We start from the raw sequence: 15,866 nt of genomic DNA, 5'->3' as shown, positions 1-15,866 counted from the left end.
TAGAAGGAAATAAAGGTAAGGCATGTTATAATAATTAACAGCAAACGAACCCATTTAGCAGAGATGCCTGTACAATAAAATCTTATCACATACTGCTCCTTGCGTAATAACTGTGTCCCCAAGAATTAACTGATTAATATAATCAAAACTTTACAGGCTATTAAATCAAATCAAATCCAAACAGAAAACCATTTTGGACAGTACCAACCAGTTCTCTTTTCCTCACATGATGTGAAATCATGTAAGTGTTGATCATAATTTAAAAACGATGCAGAGACTAGTCAGCAAGTTCAAGTTAGGACATTTCCAATGAGGCGTTTTCAGCTCTCCCCCTTTCCCAAACTTACCGAGGAAGAGCAGAAGAGACCAGCAGGTGCTGCGTGACTTCATGTCTATTCAGATCAGTTTATGTGGCCGTAGCAGAGCTGGTGCAGGAGGAGAGCTCCTTGTTACTGACCTCACAGTCCAAGTGAACGTCTCTGAAATATCATCTCAGCCAGGAAGGAAGTTACTGACGCTCTCAGGGTCTCTACAATATGCAGAGGGCTTGATTTATAAATGTACAAGATTCAAGTATTTGCCCCTATCATTTGAAACGGGTATGCAAAATGGTTGAAGTTTTGAAATACAATCTAATTGATCTCTTCATAAGTTAGTGCTTACTAAAGTAAGGTCTGAACTTCATTCTGGGCTAGATCCTATTCTCAGATACACTGGTGTAAATCCATGGAAACTCCACTGAAGTCAATGGATTAACATTGGGGTAACAGAGCAGAATATGGCCCTTTGTTCTAAATTCCACACCAACTGGACTCAAGCTCTGTACTGCACAACAACCTCTGAGAGGTCAGCCATAGCACTTTTCAAGCCTTCTTTGAAGAGGCAGTGTTCTCTAACTAAGAGATGCTTTCTTAAGCTGTGCAGGGCATTTGTATTTAATAGATGTTACATTAAAACAAAGTTATAAGCAGGCTTGAATAAAAATTACTTTCCCGCTCAATCTAGTTAAGCTTCTGTAGTACCTGTGATCTCAATTCTATTTCCAGTTTTCATAGATTCTTCAAAACAAAACAAACAAACAAAAAAACCCAAACCAGACAAGACCTGGCTTTTTAACATACAAAAACAAGGAGGAAAAAAAATTTAAGTACTTTCTGGAATCATGGCCTAAAATAAGTTTTTGCTGGGTTCCATTATAAAATGTCTCATTTCACAGATTTCACTATATCTAGAGAAATTGCTTTACAGAAACAGAATTAGCAGGCACCAAAAATTAAAGTAAATACAATGACCTCTATGTGTCTGGAATAACAAAGCACAACAGTATTTAGATACACAACTCAGAACACATACTTTACAGTCAGGTGTGTCAGGTGATATGAAAGAGGAGGAGTCTTCATTTCTCAATAGAACTGAGCAGGTTCAATTAGTAGAGCAAATTCTGCCATCTGTTACACAGTGTTACCTTGTGGGCTTCAAAGAGCTTGCAAGTTCTAAATGACAGTGGAATTTGACGCAATTACTTCGAGACTCAAGCAAAGTCTCAGTAGCATAGGGTGAATGAGATGGAGCTACATGAACCCAGGTACAGAGAATTTTTACTGGCCCAAAGGGAACCTTGAAAAGCCACTAGAAAGGGACCTAGGGAACATGACTATTTAAATATAATTCACTGTACTGAATATTAAAGACGGTGAATATTTCCTGTGAAATTCTCTATGTATGAGACAACCCACTGTAGAAAACATGGTCAACCCCCTCTTTCAGACACACAGCTCTTCAAGAGCTCGTGCTAACCACAGTGATAACTCTGCATTATCTAAAGTGACTCGTGCTTCCCGCTTCACTGGTCTTGAGTCTGAGAAAAGATGGGGCTTTCTCTTCTTGTGTTTTCACTGAACTGTGTCCACCAGGTATTTGAAACAGAGAGAAAGCCCTCTTATCTCCTAACCCAATCTCTGTCACTAGCATGGCTAGTGGACATAGCTACGTGACAAGCCTGCTCTTCCGCATAATGCATTTGTATTATGTCACACTGGGGCCCAGAGAGATGTATTCTGTTATCCAGATGTAGATCTGTTGTAAGTACATCTGTTAGAAGATTGCCTTCTTATTCACAACCGTGTCAATCAGGAATGAGTCCACTGAAGTCAATGGATTTTAGAGCTGGCTGAATTTTTTTCTTGAAAAAAATGGGGTTGTTTTGGAAATGAAAGTTTTAGGGACAATTGGTCAGCACTGATGACTTGGTGTTTGTGAAATATTTTGTGATATTTTAAACATTAGTAAAATCAAAATGTTTATCAACATTTTTCTTATACACTTGGGTTTTCAAAAAACAAATTTCAGTTACCATGGTTATACCACTTGCAGTAATATTTTCAGTAAAATAATTGAAAAAAATGAGGGACAATTTACTAAAACATGAAAAATGGATCCATTTCAAACCGTTCCATTTCAAACAACTTGGAAATGTCAATTTTCCTTTTACAAAAATGAATTTTTGATATTTTGACCAACTCTAATGGAGTTAGACCAGTGTAAAACGAATGTAAAAGGAATGGTCTCAATGCATAGATGAGATGATGATACAGGGAGGAAGGGTTCAGATTTATTAGGAACTGGGGAATGTTTTGGGAAAGGGGGAGCCTAGACAGGAAGGATGGGCTCCACCTAACCCAAAAGGGAACTGGATTGCTAGCACATAAAATTAAAAAGGTCGTAGAGCAGTTTTCAAGCTAAAGGCTGGGGGAAAGCCAAGGGGTGCGGAGGAGCACATGGTTCAGAAAGAGACATCCCTTATTGGAGGATCTATTGATGGAGATTCTCTATATCCTAGTAAGGAGCAGAGGTTGGAAGAGAATGAAATATGGGTAGGATCTGATGAGAAACAGTCAAATGAGCAACAATATGGCAGATGAAATGCAATGTCGTTAAATGCAAAGTAATGCAGATTGGAAAACATAATCCCAATCACACACATAAAATGATGGGGGTCTAAATTTGCTGTTACCACTGAAGAAAGAGATCTTAGAGTCATTCTGGATAGTTGTCTGAAAAAATCCACTCAATGTGCAGTGGCAGTCAAAAAAACTAACAGAATTTTGGGAATCATTAGGAAAGGGATAGATAATATAACAGAAATATCATGCCTCTTTATGAATCCATGGTAGGCCTACATCTTGAATAGTGTATGCAGATCTGGTTGCCCCATATCAAAAAAGATATATTGGAACTGAAAAATGTACAGAGAAAAGCAACAAAAATAATTAGGGATATGGAATAGTTTCCATATGAGGAGTGATTAATAAGACAGGAACTTTTCAGCTTAGAAAAGAGATGACAATGGGGGGGATATGACAGAGGTCTATAAAATTATCACTGGTCTGGAGAAAGTAAATAAGGAAGTGTTATTTACTCCTTCCCATGACACAAAAACTAGGGGTTACCCGATGAAATTAATAGGCAGCAGGTTTAAAATGAACAATAGGAAGTATTTCTTCACATAACGCACAGTCATCCTATGGAACTCTTTGCCCGAGGATGTTGTGAAGACCAAGACCATACTAGGGTTAAAAAAAGAACTAGATAAATTCATGGAGGATGGGTCCATCAATGGGTGCCATTAACAAGCAACACTGCCCTGCTCACAAGCACTGAGTCTGTGCATGAGACAAGAAGACATTTATTAGGGGAAAAGGGGACACAGACTGAATGTGGGAAAACAGCAATAACAACTCAGATCAGAATACCAAATATGAGGCCCCCCAAGCCGCACACTGTCTTTATCGCCTTTCCTCAGCCGCTGATGTGGACTTCCACTAAGGCAATGTCCCTTTACCCGTCACTTCCCCCTCCCTGCTCCTCTGCTGCACCCGGCTCACTGTTTGTTGTCCTTGGTTAGTGAAATCCAGAGTCTGAGCAGGTCTGTATCCAGCCCCTAGGTGAAATGCTGCCTGGTCTGGTTCTGAGGCTCCATCCCCTGAGCTAGCCATGGTGATTCCAGCTGTCGTGGAAGGTTGTTTGGGGGGGGGGGGGGGGTCCTCCGACTAATTCAACTCTGCTCCTTCCCGCAGCAGTTGCAGTGGAGAGCCACTTCATGCCTCTGCACCAGCTCTTCACAAAATCTCCCACAGAAAGAGATCAATAGTGTAGATAGCCCTGCCAGAGTCCTTGCACCTGGGGTGCACTGCCACCAAAAATTAGATGCCCCTTGTCCATTAATCGCTCCTGTGTCCAGGCTCCACTATCCAGCTGTGCCAGGCAGAGAGTTTGGGTTAGCTGACTCCTTACCCAGTGCAGTTCTCTTGGCCTTTTGCCACCTGAGAAGAAGAACATTGATATTTCCTTTCTCTAAAGTCAAATCTTACCTGAACGCAGACAGAAATGACCAAGAGCATCACACAGCTACGTGCAAACGAGGCCTGGCTCAGTCAGTTGCTTCACCCTATGCACCAATAGATGCCAGCAGAGAGCTCCCTACCCATGGAGCCCCTGTCCCTTTGTGCTGTTCTGAAGCAGCTCCAGGCTGCTCTTTTCCCCATTTACCCACAGATGGCTGCAGCAAGATCCCCATTCTTTAGCACTTTAGGCCACAGGGTTTCTCTCAAAATTAAGCAGTCAGAGCACGGAGGCCTAGAGGTAGTGCTGCCACTACAGAGAGAGGAAATCTGCTGTGTCTGATCCATTGGACTTGAATGGAAAATTCAAGAGACCACATATTCTCCTTTAAACAGACAAACAGCTTAAAACAAAACTACACAATCAAGCAAAACCTGATCATAAACTGGGGTTACATAATGGGATGGACACGGTGGAGATACATGGAGTCCTTCTTTCGCCTTGGAGTGGTAGAGCTACTCCATGACAAGTCCTGCAGAATTAGCACTACAAATCCTCCACTCCTGCTATCTGCCTGATTCTACTGGTTACCTAAATACTCCCAAATTTGGGGGGGAACATTGTTTTGGGGGGTTAGTTTGGGCCTTTCCCTCTGCATCACACTGAAAATGCAAATACCTGGGTTAGTTCTAAATTACAGATGAATTACTGCACTAGTTTCACTAGGCACAGGAAAAAGAGGAAGGGGGCAGAACTATATTTTTCTATTGGCATTTACTTTTATTTGACCAGATTTCTGTTGATCTGACACCTCCTCTGCTAGTGTTCTGCAATGAAATACACAGCACTGGGCCAGAGAGTTTATCTTGCTTGGACCAGTGAATAAACTCAACTGCTAGCTAGAAATTTTCAAAATGAAGGGCTCCATTCAGCCCATGTTGGCAGAAGCTCCATGAATATCCGAGGTATGACAGCCCCAGAAGAATCCCCTATTCCAATGGGCAACGTTTCTCTTGGTTACAACTGTAGAATGCTTTTGTGGTCATAGGACCAGAGGGACAGAGATTGTGACTGCTCACATGTTCCTACCCTGCACCTGCATTGCTAATATTGCATCTTTGCTTCTAAGCTCTGAAAGAGGAAAAAGATGCTTGTACTTACAGCACATAGAAAAACACAATCATATTGACACACAATATTCAAGATTTAGAAAAGACATTCTAAATCCACTACTGAAAGGGACCCTACTCCAGTGAAAAAGGCTTAATGGATACGAAGGCAAGGAGCACATCCAAAACAGAATGTGCCATATTTGAAGTTCGTGTGCTCTGCGGCTCCATTACCATGGGCCTCTTTTCCTGGTGCTTTTCCTGCACTTCACACACCTGGTGAGTTTGGTCAATAAATCAGTGAAGGGGTTTAAAACTTGGTGAGTTTGGTACTACCCATTAATACAGCAGCGACTGCGCCTCTTGGGTCTGAAGGCTGGATTAAGGGTGAGAGACAGAGGGAACACATATGGCAAGAAGTCAGCTCCCTGGAGTGAGGTGGCAGCTTCTGAATGTCTGGTGTGTGCCCCTCCCACCTGCTCTCAGTGGCAGTTTCTGTCTGTGACCTTGGCCACACTGCCAGCAGTGAGTGACACACATTTGACAAGTGAAGCTACACACCACAGGGGAAGCAGGTTACAACTGCCCTGCATAGAACAGCTGCCTGTGGCAGTGAAACCCTCTGTTAGGGGGAGGCAGCAGGAAAAGGCTCTGGCAGCGGGGAGCTTCTGGAGCCTTTCCCCACTGCTGGAATCTTTCCCGTGGAATGGAAGGGTTCCAGCAGTGGGAAACGCACTGCTAAAAATAACAGCGTAGATGGGGGAGGTGCTGTGTGGGGTACATACCCCAAGAGTTATAACTTCAACAATAGACAACTCTTCAAATAAATAAAGATGGCAGTTTGAAAGTGAATGCCATATTCCTCTGACGTGCTACTGATGGGACCACTTCTGCAACCTCTGCTCAAATGAGTAAGGGCTGCAGAACAAGGTCTAAATCTTTATCTCCCTGATGTTTTTCATTTCTGGCTCAATGTTTTTTTTCCCTAAACATGCTTGCTACTGCCTTCACCACAGTCAAGTTTTGAATTGTGCTGATGAAATAAGAGTTGGCTGCCCCCATGTGTCCCACAACAGCTTTCAAGAGGAGTCTGCAGAGTTCTTTATAAGTAGAATGTGTGGAATCCTCAAAACTCCAGTGTAGAACTGGCAGAGTTCCATAGCTGAGGTTACAGAGAAGAATAAGAGTATTTCGCAGTCACATACTGAAAGGGCTTTTCATCCCTACATCTCCAAATGCTTTAGTAAGCAAATATTCCCCCATTTTAGAATCTGAAAACTAAGCCAAAGAGAGGTGAACTTGGGATGACGTAAACACATGGTAGAACCAGAATCAGAGACCAGGTGCTGTTTAATTGTGGTGTAGATGTTCGGGCTTGATGCAGCCTGAGCTCTGGGACCATCTCAAATCACAGAATCCTAGAGCCTGATTTCCAGCCTGACCCTGAATGTCTGCACTGCAAATAAACTACCCCTTAGCCCAAACCCCATAATCCCAAGTCAGCTGGCCTGGCAGAGTAGACATACCCAGAGAAGATCAAGAAGTTTTGTCCCCTGAAGGGTTATTTCTTCCTATCAGGTGGACAGGTCTGAAACTAATGCCCTTAAAGAGACCTACTGAGACCCTTCGCCAGAATATATGGGGAATATAATATATTTCCAGTGTAAGGCTTGAGACTTTTCAGCTAACAAGTTGTACAATGGCCCATGCAAACATCCGATGACCCAGGAAGCCAGATGTCCTCTTGTAATTCTAATTTTGATAAGAACACCACATTTGCTTTTATGTTTCTGTCTGTCTGCCACCTAGCTGTAAAGATTTCCCCCCCCTTCTCCCTCCACCCTATCCCCCCCCACCGGGTGTAACCTTAGCAGTCTGGATGTAAGTGGAGTGATTAAAAGTGTCTCTGTATGTATTTAACAACCATTATCACCGTTGTTCTCTGTAGATGGGACAATGTCTGTATTTGTAAATGAATAGATAAAGAATTTAAAATGTATTATGTAATCGATAAGAAAGGGTATATAATTTATCACTGTAACATCAGGAAGCTGAAGCGGATTTCTCAGACTTCCCGGTATCGTGAATAAACCCCTTCAGTATTGTGTGTGCTGCCTGATTCTTGGAGAAAGAATCCTTCATGCTTTACGCCAGTAATAGCACAGGGAAATTAAGCTTGTTTTATAATCAGTGCATTGCTGAATATCAGTATTAGAGCTGGCTGGAAAAATGGAATTTCTATTCCATGGGAAATGCCAGCATTCAAAATTTCCTTTCATTCTGAATTTGAACAAGAAGTTGAAATTTTCTGCAAAACAGTAATTCCAGAATATTTCATTTTGGAAACATTTACATGATTTAGAAAAAATTAATTTCAATTAGGGTAAAATGTTTTTGCACTGATATGGTCAAAAACATTTCTTTTTGATTTGTGTGTTAACGGAGTAGTGGAAATGTTTCAACTATTATATTGTGTTATGCTGAGGGTTGGGAAAAATCTTGCTGAAAGCTGATGAGTGCAGCTGCGTTCTACTCAGGCACTATAAGGGAACAATTAAAGGCCCCTTTGTTCAGAGATAGCTGAAACAATAGGAGCACCACCCAAAACAAAGGCCATATGTAAGGACACTCAGGAGTCTGAACTAGGGGAGCAGAAGGGTTTCACTATGGGCTGAATGTAAACACAGAGGTAGGGGGTTGTGTGTGAGAGAGAAAGAAGGAACGTAAGCATAATGGAAGCATACTGAGAAAGGGCAAAAAAAGCCCAAGAGAAACCCTGGTAGCATGCATGATCCTGAGAAATAGCTCAGAGTTCTGGGCAGAGTTCTGGCTGAAAGAAGCTTGGAACTATGAATTAGGAAACCATCCACTGTTAGATTCCTGCAATGTGAAGGGAACCAGGTCTTTATATGTCCTTCAAAAATAAACAGGATTGCATCAAAGAAATATCTGACTTTATTGACAATTTCTTCTCCCTCATTAAACTCAAGGCCCTGAAAAATTGCCTAACTACTAGAACCAAAAAGGGATAACACATGATAAGTTATAACGTTATAGAATATAATCTAAATGTCCAAATGAATCATTTCAGCCTTAATAAAACTAGCCATTTTGGCCTTAAAGAAATGAAGTGTGTCACTAATTTCCCATTGAAACCACCAGCAAAATCAATTCAGACCCTGCAAAATGTTTTAGTTTTGTTGAATCAGCATTTGTTCAATGGAACATTTTTTACTGTCTCTAAGTATATAATGGATCGGATCATAGTAACAGGGCTGTAAAAGATGCACCACATCATGTACTCCATCCTCCTGCCAGAGCAGCACACAGACCCAAGTATGTACATACGATTAGTGAACATTAAGGTCAGTGGGCATTGTATTTGTTCAGTATATCTGAAAATCAGGCATAAAGTGTCTCAGAAATGGGGAGACAAAGAAATATCAATGAACACTTCTGAGAATCTGGCTGAGTGAAATAATCCTGTTTACAATTATATACCAATGTGACCAAAGTGGGCATTCTTTTTAAACTTTCCAGAGCTGTAAATTTAATCTGCAGAACTGAGCAAAGATCAGAATTTCTGCACCCCAGTAAATTCCAATATTTCAAGATTCTGGCCAATTTGGGACAAAAACAATCTTGAAATATTGAATGTTTGTGCAGAAAGAAAAAGGTCTGAAAATGTTCAATTTGGAAATGTTGAAATTCTCCATTTTGACGTTGTCAATTTAAAAGAAATATTTCAAGATTTCCAAATTGAAACACTTCATTTTGCTTTGCTCAAGTGACTGAAAACACTTCAGTCAGTTCAGCATTATAATGCATTCACCTATTGCAGTGCATTGCTCTATGGCAGTTGTAATTCAGGCTTCTCAATGCCCCCATCCACCCCAATGGGCCAGGCTCCCTGGCTGGACTACATCTCCGTTATATACCTGCACCATATGACTCCCATGACGCACCACAGTGCTCAGTGACAGGGAAGACCGTTGCCTCCGGGAAAGGTAGCATGGCCAGGAACCCCAGCACATAGGCAGGAATGGGGCCCTAAGCTATGACTCACATAAGACAATGAGCCAAAACAGAGAAATGCAGGTTGATTTTTAACTGACTCGCAATGAAATGTTTTGGGTAATTTTAACACAAAACATTTCAATGAAGGTAGAACCAAAATGAAGGGTCCTGTTACCACAGTTCTCATGGAACTCCAATGCCAGGCCTTTTTGGCTGGAGAATGCACTATGGAGAGGCTTTGATGCTCAGGGAAAAATAAACAACAAACTTTCAGCACTCGCAATTGGGTTACATCAGTTTAATGTATTAAGGGTACTTTCACAATGAAAGGGGAAAGACATGACTTTATAAAGAAGTGAAGATTCTCCATTACATTTCCAGGCTCCCAAATTAAGGGGAACCCATGGACGTGACCTTCCTGCCAAAGGAAAAATTTACACAGTTGCAAGAGGAAGACCCTTCTTTTCCCAGATAAGTAGCAATTCCACACCCCACTCACCCAATTTCTTTTAGCTTCACTTTGTGTTTTCAGATTTGTTTTAGGAATTAAGAAAGAACAGCCCATTCCAGGATCTTCATGGAGCAAATAGACCAAAACAGAGCCTAGAACACGGTACAGTAAATTTCTTATTCTGGATACAAACTGGTCACTCCAAATGCTAGGCATACTGGGTATTACACACTCCCAGAGAGCTACTAGAGCAGGGACACACAAGGTACATCTTCATGTTGTGTGTGTACACTGCTTGGCACAATGGTCTCCTGATTCCTGACTGGGACGTGTCGGAACTACCCCAATATGAAGAGATAATAATGATAACCCACAGGCTTCAGTGCCTCAAACTGCAATCAAAACAGATGAGTGCTGAGTTCATAAAGACACTTCACATTTAATCCATCATCAATTTACATGTGTAAAATTCATTGTTCTTAGAGTTGGGAAATCTGGAGAAACCATCTAAATATTGCCATTTCTGTACCTTTTCCATTAAATAGGATAATTTTGGTTATTTACAGTAGGGCTCTTGAACTGTGTGGCTCTCAGATTAACTGCATGCCAAAAATCAACTATGCATGTTGGAGTTACAGCTGCTTTTAAGAGAAGCTTATAGAGGCGTATTCAGTCTGTGACTCTGATCTGGGCTGTGTCTGACCAAGATCTTCTCCAATGTTTGCATAAATTGTTGATGAGCTCCTTGGTAACAAATTTTCCATGTGAAATTCCTCAGGGTTTGGGACCTACATAAAAATAAACAAACAAAAACAAAAATATCCCCACTCAGTTACGAAACTTATTCATGGGGATCAGTCTTGATTAAAAAGAGAATTTCATCAACACTTTTCTCTATCATATAACACCAAGAGTTCGGCTGCTGCTCTTTCTCCATCTTCCTCTCTTGAGCTTAAAGTTGGGCCCAGAGCTACTGACTGCAATTTAAAACAATAAGATAAGAGACAAATTAAGTTTATGGAGGCCAAGATGGACTAAGTTTATGGATGGCCAATAACATGCTATTTCTCCCATGTGACTTTTCCCGTGGACCTATCCCTAAAGACTGGGCCCAAACTCAGTACACACCTGGCACAGCAGACAGTCACAGAACACAATTATCCAGAGAGAGGCAAAAATTAGCAGAAAGCCTTTGAGGGAGAAATCACAGAAGCTACCACGATTAGAGCAGAGCCGTGCTGATTGGCTGAGGCAGTCTGAGCTCAGGGCTGATATCACGCACATTTGTGGTTCCAGCTGAGTCATTCATACACGGCTCTAGTCGTGGGCCTGTTTGTAGGTGGCTCAGCGGAGCTGTTTAAGCTTCTGGGGGAGTTATGATTCTGTAGTGGATGTCACAGGAAGCCAAAGGGGGTTGGTGGGGAGCATGAGAGTCACCCATGCAGAGGTTGTTGGGAGGTTAGGAATGGAGAGAGGGAAGGACAGACAGACAGAGTGCTGGGAGATGAAGTTGGTGATGTACGGGGCACCCATTGTCCACACTGATCTGAGCTCTGTACAAGTGTGTGTGCAGCAAATGTGTGGAGGCTCATGTCATTTTGGCTTTAAAGGGATCTGGTCCATCCATCCCCAGCAGCACACAACTTTGTCTTGCAAAGACAGGCACCAGAACCATGTACAGAGGAGCACAGAAAACTACACAATGCAGAGCTATGGCAACCCTTGCTATTGCTGAAAGGAAATCATGAAACCACACTAGGGTGACCAGACAGCAAGTGTGAAAAATCGGGATAGGGTGGGAGTGATAGGCGCCAATGTAAGAAAAAGTCCTGAATACCGGGATTGTCTCTATAAAATCAGGACATCTGATCACCCTAAATCACGCTGACCCAATAACCACCTAGAAGGACCAATGTCAGGCACTGCAAGAGCGTCCCTGCTGAGGAACGTGTTCAGAGTCGGAAAGGCGAGAAGGAGAACTGCTGTAATGCTGAGACACCTAACAGGGAGTTTTTGTTTGGCAAACGTGGCCCTGACCTGGATGGCCTACGGGTGCTACCATGATATAAACACTAAATAATAATCAGTCACCACCACCATCATCCAGGCACCACAGAACAGACTTGACCTCCCCTCAAATTAACTATTCACCTTCCCTTTTACCAGTTCTAATTTCCATCAATAGCCGTTTCCTTCTCTACTTTTACATCACCTTTTCTCACTCACACAAATGCTGCAATAAACCAGTTTGTGATTTAGGAGCAGTGTCTGAGCTCAGGCCTGTGGGCTCTTGCTCGCTCTGGCCAGCTAGCTGGGAGGGGAAGGCTGCAGGGTTTGCTAACAAGGTCTCCAGGACCACAAAAGCCACAGTTTCAGCAGCCAAGCTTCATAGTCTGCATGTAAAGTCAAGTGCTTCTTTTCCCCAAAGAGCCACCCTCCAATATCTGCCACCATGTCTGGGGGAGGGAGGTGCATTAACGGCCAATGTTATATCCTCCTGCGTCTCAGCACTCACACCAATACCACTGAGCAGTTAGTGTAAAACATCCCACTGATGTTTGAAATGGGCTAAACCCAGTTTACACTAAATGGTACGTGATGTTTAAAATGCTTTGAACTACCTATTTTCCCAGTCTAGACAGAGCTATCGTGGATAAGGGTTGCAGAATCATATCCCAATAATTATTGTACTGAAAATAGGCATTACTAGTTAGGAGCAGCCCAACAGCTGCCTATCATTTGTCTCTGTCTGTCTCCCAGATTAATAAAAAAATAGCTCTATAATTTCCAGTAGCCAGGAGCACAGCTCAGGAGTGATATATGCAGTGATGTAAATTACTCGATAGATACAAGAGAGTCAGAAGATATGTGAAAGAGGCAGGGTAAATTGATCTACTTTGTGCCAATGAGTCTGTGGATACGGGAAATGAAAATGATTCCATTTCTATGCAGAATGGTCAGAGATTTTAGTGTGTAGTAGAGGGAGGGGTCGTACAACAAGAAAACAGGATGTGATTCATCTTAGAGGGGAACAGCCAGCTCACCTTCTTCTGTCGTTGTGGAAACAGGCCAAGAATGACTGAAATAAAGATGCAAATAAAAGGAAACCGCTCTCTTTGCTGCCCACCAGGGACAAAGGTTAGTGCCCTGAAGGAATGATGCAGTTTCCATTCACTGTGTGTAGAGTTTGATTATGTATTTGTTCAGTTCTTGGTGTTTCAATCTCTATAATGAAAGGGCTTTGCTGTCATAATCAGAGGTCCCAAAATGTTGTCAGCAATACCATGGCGATGTGATGACATTCATTGCAAAGAACAGCATACAGTCACATAAAAGCAGCTGTCATCATGGAAGAGTCGGGCTAGCGGACTGCAGTGGGGTGGATGTTATACTGGAAGAGCATCAGAGAAAGCTGGAGCTGTGGGAAGTTATTGTCCCCCAGTTTGTCTTCATTTCAGTGTTTTGTATTTGAATTTCACATTTCCTTCTGTGTGATTATGTATTTGAATGTTTAGCTCTTTCTTATGCATCTAAATCTAAATAAAAATATATACCTGACCATTTAAGCATATAAAAAGGAGAAAAATTCATTTTAACACAGCCTGTTATTACTGTGATATATCAAGGGCAGAGGGTAGCAGGAGAATACACGAAGGGAGGTATATCAGCCCCAGGATGATCAGGGCTTTATTCCCTGTAGCCTAATTGGAGTCATGAGGGGGCAATTAGGAGCCAGCTGAGTCCAATTAGTGATCAGCCAGGTGCTCCACAAAAGGGCTCAGGCCCAAACACACAGTGCACAAGTTGGAAGGAGCAGAGGTGCTGTGCTGTGCTGTGCTGTGCTGTGCTGTGCTGTGCTGTGCTGTGCTGTGCTGTGCTGTGCTGTGCTGTGCTGTGCTGTGCTGTGCTGTGCTGAGCACCAGACCAGACCAGACCAAAGTAGCAGAGTGTGGGAGAGCGGAGGAACCCTGAAAGGAGGAGCAAAGCATGAGATCCACTAGAGGGGAGCCGGCCATCAACCACATTACTAATTACCATAGTTAGTTTTAATGCAGAGCAAATGTTTCATCTTCAAATAATTTAGAAATTGTCTTTGTCTGGTATGTCCTGTGAACAGTGTATATTGTTGGGAAATAAATCTCGGCATGCACATTGTTTGCAATAGCTTGTTGCAGGCATTCAACATTCTTGATTGGATACACGGATCATGTCATTCAGAGAATCAGGTTTCTGGTGCAAATGCTCATATTTGTTTGTTTACAATTTGCTTTCCTTAAATATTTTCCCAAACTTGCTTATGGCTCATGACAAGCCAAATCTCTAGCTGGTCTAAAACAGCAATGTTCCACTGAAATCAACTTTCTTTTTAATCAATTTAGCTTAATTTAGTTAATTAATGAATTAATCTAAAGTAACACAAACCAGTTGTAAACAGATCTAAGAGTGTCCACATAGTTAAACTGATGTAAGTTCCTAACTCAGTTTAAAAACTGATTTTAGTTAAAGCAGTGCAAACCAGTTGTGTGTGGAGACCAGATCCCTGTGTTTTATTGTATTTTACAGTACCTCTTGCTGCTTTATGATTTTCATCATCTTCTGCTGACCTGAACCTGTGAAAGTTGTTTGAATAGTTAATATTTGATAGTGACAACAGACATTCTGTGCTTCAGATAAATCACATGCATTTATGCAGAACTGTTAACTCTTGTAATCAATTGTCACACTGTGTTTTTTAAACCCCAGACATCTATCAGTGACACAAGGATAAATGGATTTTTGCCTTTGAGATAGAGATTTCTGTGTGTGTGTTCTGGGAGCAAAAAGGGGAAAAGTTACTTTCAAAAAATCAACCTCACATTCCTGAAGGATCCACTGAAAGGTGTCTAAAACTTATGGGGCTGATTCTCTCTTCACTAACACCAGTTTTACATTATATATCTGCAGTGACTTCCGTGGCATTACTCCTGATTTCCACTGATATAAGTGAGAGGAGAATCAGGCCTTTAGGTGTAATCATTTGGATTAACTATAGTGTTTTAGATACACATCCTTCCAAAATACTGTATCTCCCTGCGGCATTTCCTTTTGGTAGCAGTCCTAAAGTGTCACTCACAACTTTGCATCCCTCCACCCTCCAAGTCTCCATATTGTAGTAGCGACATCCCCGATTGTTATTGGTGAGATGGGACAATATATTGTTGCAGTGCCCTGATGTTGAGCTACAACACTCCAATGTGTGTGTCTTGAGTCAAAACATGGAGATTACATGCGGCAATGGTGCATCACACCAGCACAATGTCATTATGTTCAGCTGTCATGGAATCATGCTGGGAGGCTCTATCCTGACATTGTGGCAGAAAACTCTAAATCAATCCATGTCCCTTTATTGTCTCATGACAAATTCCCCAGGATTTCCCTATGGATCAGGAGCATCCTGCACATTTCAGGACATGATGTCATGGGGGTGCTTCCCTCTAGCTTGGGCAGGGGGGAGGCAACATATGGAATTCCCAGAAGCCAGGGTCACTAGGGTTTGTCCTTTTAAAAGTATTTTTGAAGAATCTGAAGCACTAGGAGCGGTGATAGTGAGTGAGGTGCATAAGGAAGAACACTCACCCAGTATCTTCTACAGCAGATGACCAGCAACATGAGAAGCAAGAGGAAACTGAAGCCTACAGTGATCTGGAGTCTAAGGAGAAGGTCAGGAGATTGGTTCTTGGGTTCACATCCTGCCATATAAAAGGAAATATGTTGTATCAGCATTTTATTAAGAAATAAATATAGTGGCTTACATGTATTTTCCGGGGAAGGGCTTGGTAGGTTACAGGTTTGTGCTGAACTCAGGCAGCAGTGCTAGTATAGAATAGGTGATGACTTCAGATAATGTCTCACTGCACTTGCTACTTTGATGTCTAAGCAACTGTGAAGCCCTTGTTCCCATTACACCT

This window comes from Emydura macquarii, unplaced genomic scaffold, assembly GCF_026122565.2.
Source record: "Emydura macquarii macquarii isolate MOO-44397 ecotype Brisbane River unplaced genomic scaffold, CSIRO-AGI_Emac_v2 contig_1253, whole genome shotgun sequence".
Classification (NCBI taxonomy): Eukaryota; Metazoa; Chordata; order Testudines; family Chelidae; genus Emydura; species Emydura macquarii.
The sequence above is the reverse complement of the archived record's forward strand: the minus strand, read 5'-3'. Positions refer to the sequence as shown.